Source organism: Arachis duranensis, chromosome 6, assembly GCF_000817695.3.
Source record: "Arachis duranensis cultivar V14167 chromosome 6, aradu.V14167.gnm2.J7QH, whole genome shotgun sequence".
In the NCBI taxonomy this organism is placed as follows: Eukaryota; Viridiplantae; Streptophyta; class Magnoliopsida; order Fabales; family Fabaceae; genus Arachis; species Arachis duranensis.
The window spans coordinates 16,182,379-16,187,548 of NC_029777.3; positions in this window are offsets into that span (position 1 = coordinate 16,182,379).

Sequence of the window (5,170 nt, forward strand, 5' to 3'; positions counted from 1 at the left end):
AATTTGATGGATCAATTATAGTTCTTATTCTTCTTCTTCTTTCTTTTCTCTTGATCTTACTAGAAAGCTTTCGATCTTAATTCAATTGGTTAGTTGTCTTGGAAAAGAAACTCTCCATAATTGGATCTCCTTTGAACCTTGGAAAAGGAATGAGAAAATCATGCTAGAAATGCTTTCTCATGTTGGACCAAATTGGGGTTTGGATGGATATTGTGACATTTAATCCTCCCAACACTTTGATTTGGAAATACATGTGGTATAATCAGTGACCACACTTTCATTTCTTCCCATGAGCAATTAAATCAAGGAATTGGGCAATTGTCCAAGCTTAGAGAGATTGGATTGCCAAGGAATTGGGATCCAATCACGTAAGATTGCCAAGGAGATTAATGAATGCATTGATTGAGGAAGAGTGAGAATGAACTTGATCCGGAGAATGCAACATCTCCTAAACCCAATGATCTCCCCATTTCTGATCTTACCCATTCTATTTACTTTCTGCCATTTAATTTCCTGCTCATTATCCCAACTTCCCATTTGTTCCGAGGGTTACCTGAAACTGGAGGTCGATCTCGGATGAGATCTTCCGTGCTGGTCGGAGCCGCTGCGTCCGACTTGTTGATGGTGGCCGGAGCCGCCGCGTTCGACTTGTTAGACTGGCTGCACTGCTGATCCTTGGTCCCCGGAGGGTGGGGGTACCTGCAAGAGACTCTGATGCTTAAGTTAGCATGGGATTAAACAGGTTTTATGTTGAATCAGAGTATGAGTTATGCCTGGGTGCTCCAGTGTATTTATAGTGGTGAGATGTGACCTTCTGTGGATAAGATAAGTTAGTTATCTTATCTTATCTTATCTTTTGTTGAGGTCAGCTTATCTTCCATGGAACCGCCCTTGTCTCTATCGGCTTGGGCTGCCTTTGGATCTGGGTCGTATTCCTTGAGTTGGGCCCTTCTTTGGGCTTTTCCTGTTGCTTTGGCTGACTTCTTCGTAAAGAAGTCGGTCCGCTTGACCTAAAGAGGTCGGTCGCTTTGTTACTGAACATCCTGACTCGGTCATCTCGACCCATGGTATGAACAGTGCCCCTGCTTGAGCTTGGCCTTCTCTTTTTTGAGGCCGTGTTCTTTGACTTCGGTCCTTCTTTAGTGAAGTCGAACTTAAGCATTTTGTCGATTCCTTTTGTAGAAGCTTTTGAATGTAGAACGTTTTTTCCTCTAAAAGCGCGCGCTTTTATATCGGCGCTTTGGAAAACGTGTGAGGGTTTAATGCCTACCTTAATTTTAACATTAATTTCCCCATTTCCCTTTGGATCTTTTATTTTGATTTTGAAAACCCAGAAACGGTTTCTCTCTTTTGCCCTTTTCGTAACTTCTTCGCATTTCTTCCTTTATTCTCTCTCTTTCAACTTTTCTTTGTATTGCGGCGTTGTTTGATTTTTCTGAAACCTCTGCCTGGAGTTTTGCAGTTCCGTGTTTCAGCCCCGCGACGTTGCTTTTGCTCGTATCTTCTCTTTTACTTTGAGAGAGCAATTCCATATTTTGCCTTTCCCTCTTCAACTTCCTTTGACGCTTGATGCTTTTTTCAGGTTGGTACTAACTTTCTTGCTTCTTTCACGGCTTCACTTTTAGTTTTTTGGTGAAGCTTTGATTTTGCATGTTTGAAAGTTTGAGCCTTTTCGTGATCTTGTGTTTGTTTTGTCGCTGTAAATGTGTTTTCCTTGGTTTTCTTTTGCGCGCTCTATTTCTGTCGAGGCTTTCTAAGGTTTTGTTGTTGCTTCTGGTAGAGAATTTGCATCTGTTCCTTGCTTTGCTTGATTGCTTTTTGTTTCTGATTTTGAGAAAGTTCGTACTTTTAACAATTTCTACTTGGTGCGTTTTGACGTTTGGGAATACTTTTTGCTTGGTAAACTGTGATGACTTATGCTTCTGAAAATGCTCTCTTGTTTGAAGTCTTTTTCTTATTTGAGAAATGCTGGGGTGGGAGCTGTAGATTTTTCTAGAAACCTTGCTTGATTATTGCCTCCAAAGGATGCCCCAAGGCTTTTGGTTTGAGTCTTGGGGTTTTTCCTTTTCTGTTTTGTTTCGCCTGTATTGTATTGAGTTATTTTCTCCCTTGTCCGAGATGTTTTTAGTAACCCCATCTTCTTTTCTTACTTGTAGGATTAGTTGGCCTCATGTCTTCTCGCAATAACATTGTAGAGATGTCTTCCAGAGTTCTTGAGGGCATGTCTGATTAGCTGGACTCCCTTGTCTTGTTGTGTGTTTCTGTTGTTGATGCCGAATTTTGCACAGAGCTGAGAAAGCGCCATAGGATTTTTGGTAACAGCACCTGTGAGGGGGATTATGAGCTTGTTGCTCCTGAGGCCAATGAGAGAGTTTGTTTCCCGACTTCCGTCGAGGGGGAGCGTCCCTTCTTTTACGCCTATGAATATTTTTTCAGTCAATTAAACGTTACCTTTCCCTTTATTGCTTTTGAGACCGACTTGTTGTGGTCTTGTAACATTGCCCCATCCAAGCTTCATCCAAATTCCTGGGATTTTATTAAAAATTTTCAGCTTTTTTGTAGGGAGTTAGATGTAACACCTTCTCAGACTCTTTTTCTTTACTTGTTTGTTTCCGCCAAGCCTGGCGGTTCTTCAAAAAAGAAAGCTTCTTGGGTTTCTTTCAGGTCCGCCCAGGGCCATAAAGTTTTTGTGATGTATGATGAGTCCTTTAAGGACTTCAAGAATTACTTCTTTAAAGTTCGAGCTGTAGAGGGGGCTGCCCCTTTTTCCTTGATGAAAATGATGAGTCTTCTTTTCCTTTAGAGTGGCAGAGGGATGTGAGAGTATCCCATTATACCTGGGAGATGCTTAATGATGTCGAGCATGCTTTTGTTGTTGTTCTTGAGGATCTGTGGGGGAAACCACCCCATCTTGATACAGAAAGGTTTTTGAATGACCCGTCCTTGGTTCGGACTGTTTTGGGTACTTGTCTGTCTTGTCTCTTATACTTATTTCTTAATTTTTTCTTCCCTTTGTTGTGACCATAACTCTTTACTGTGGCTAATTTTGTATTTGCAGAGATGTCTAAGAACAACGACTCCATGAAGACCTTTAAAAGGGCAAAGAAGGCAACTGCTGCTCTGAACATCTCGGCCAAAGTGACCGGCGAGGGATCTTCTCAGGTCCCAGTGAAGCCTCCTGTGCCGAGTTCTCTCGGGCCGAGGAAAGTAATTCCTACTCCTCGGTTTCATCAGGTCGATCCTCCACAGATTTCTGCCGTTGCTTTTGGTGTCCCTCCCTTGAAAAAGCAAAAAACATCTGAGCCTTTTAACCTGGATGCCCCGGACTTTGATGCTATCGAGTTTATTGACCAGCAAATTGCCCCCTATGGTGGGCTTTCCATGGACGATGTGTCTCTTCTTCAGCATTTGGATTTTATCACCAAAAGTAGTGTGAAGATGGCTCATATGGGTGTGGCTATTTTCCAAACAGTTCAGGGGATTCCAATTCATGCCACAAAATCCTTCATGGAGGAGGCCAAGTCAGAATTTGATCGTATCAATGGTCTGAAGGAGGAGTTGGAGGTGAAGTTGGCAAAGGTGGAGAAGGAGCTTGAGGGTGAGAAGGCCAGTTCTATTGCCTTGGCTGCTTCTTTGAAGTTGGCCGAGGACATGGCACTGAAACATAAGGATAGCTATGTCTCGGCTTATAGGGAATTGATGCATCTCCGAGAGGATTTGGAAACTGCTCGGGTTAATTATGGTGAGCTTCAGGGTGACCTTGTGGGTAGCGTAATTGCCGCCTCCGAGAACCTGATGGAGCAGTTCCGGATTGTTGCTCCTGATGCCGACTTGACTCTCATCAGCCTGGACAATGTTGTGAGGGATGGTAAGATTGTCCCTGATGACTAGGATGATGATGAGGCTGACCCTCTCCCAGTGCCTTCTCTTAAGGTGTCGACCTCCTCGGTTCCTCCCGTTACGTCTGATCCGAATTGCCAGATTCTGATCCGGGATGATGGAACTGTAGATGCTGTGCCCCTTCAGACTCGCCCTCCTTCTCCCCGTAGTGATGCTGCCGGGAAGGCTCCCGATCTTAGCTGATCCTCTTTTTGAATATTTGTGTAAATAGCCCGATTTGTGGGTTTTTGAACTTGTTTATTGTTCTTCTTTAACTGCTGACACTTTTAGTTGTCTGCCTGACAACTTTTATTTTGAAAAACAAAGGAAGCTTTCTAAGGTTGATTTTGGTGGCCTCTTGAAGCTTTATCGTATTATGCCTTTATTGTGCTTTGACATGGTATCTGTTGGGATCTTGCTGCTTGGCCTCTTTAGATTGCTTTCGTACTTTATTGTATGTAGCTTGGGTCCTTTTAAGGCCGTGATTTTGGGGGGTCCGACTTGTTTCTCGGTTTTCTCGCTTTTGTATTTTTAGCGCTTCATAACTGCTTTTATGTTGGTCCCCTTCTAAGTTATTTTTGTAATCCTCTTTCCCGGACCTTTGCCAGGTCTCTTTCAGGGATTACTTTTATAACTTGTTTTGTAGGAGACCGACTTCGTTAGGTCGATCTCTTCTGAGTTGTTTTTGTAATCCTCTTTCTTGGACCTTTGTTAGGTCTCTTTCAGGGATTACTTTTACAACTTGTTTTGTAGGAGATCGACTTCGTTAGGTCGATCTCTTCTAAGTTGTTTTTGTAATCCTCTTTCCTGGACCTTTGTTAAGTCTCTTTCAGGATTACTTTTTACAACTTGTTTTGTAGGAGACCGACTTCGTTAGGTCGATCTCTTCTAAGTTGTTTTTGTAATCCTCTTTCTTGGACCTTTGTTAGTTCTCTTTCAGGGATTACTTTTACAACTTGTTTTGTAGGAGACCGACTTCGTTAGGTTGATCTCTTCTAAGTTGTTTTTGTAATCCTCTTTCTTGGACCTTTGTTAGGTCTCTTTCAGGGATTACTTTTTACAACTTGTTTTGTAGGAGACCGACTTCGTTAGGTCGATCTCTTCTAAGTTGTTTTTGTAATCCTCTTTCTTGGACCTTTGTTAGGTCTCTTTCAGGGATTACTTTTACAACTTGTTCTGTAGGAGACCGACTTTGTTAGGTCGATCTCTTCTAAGTTATAGCAATACCTCTTTAATAGGGTTGGCCAGACCTCTTTCTAGGGATTTGCTGATAACTTGGGTTGACTTGGCC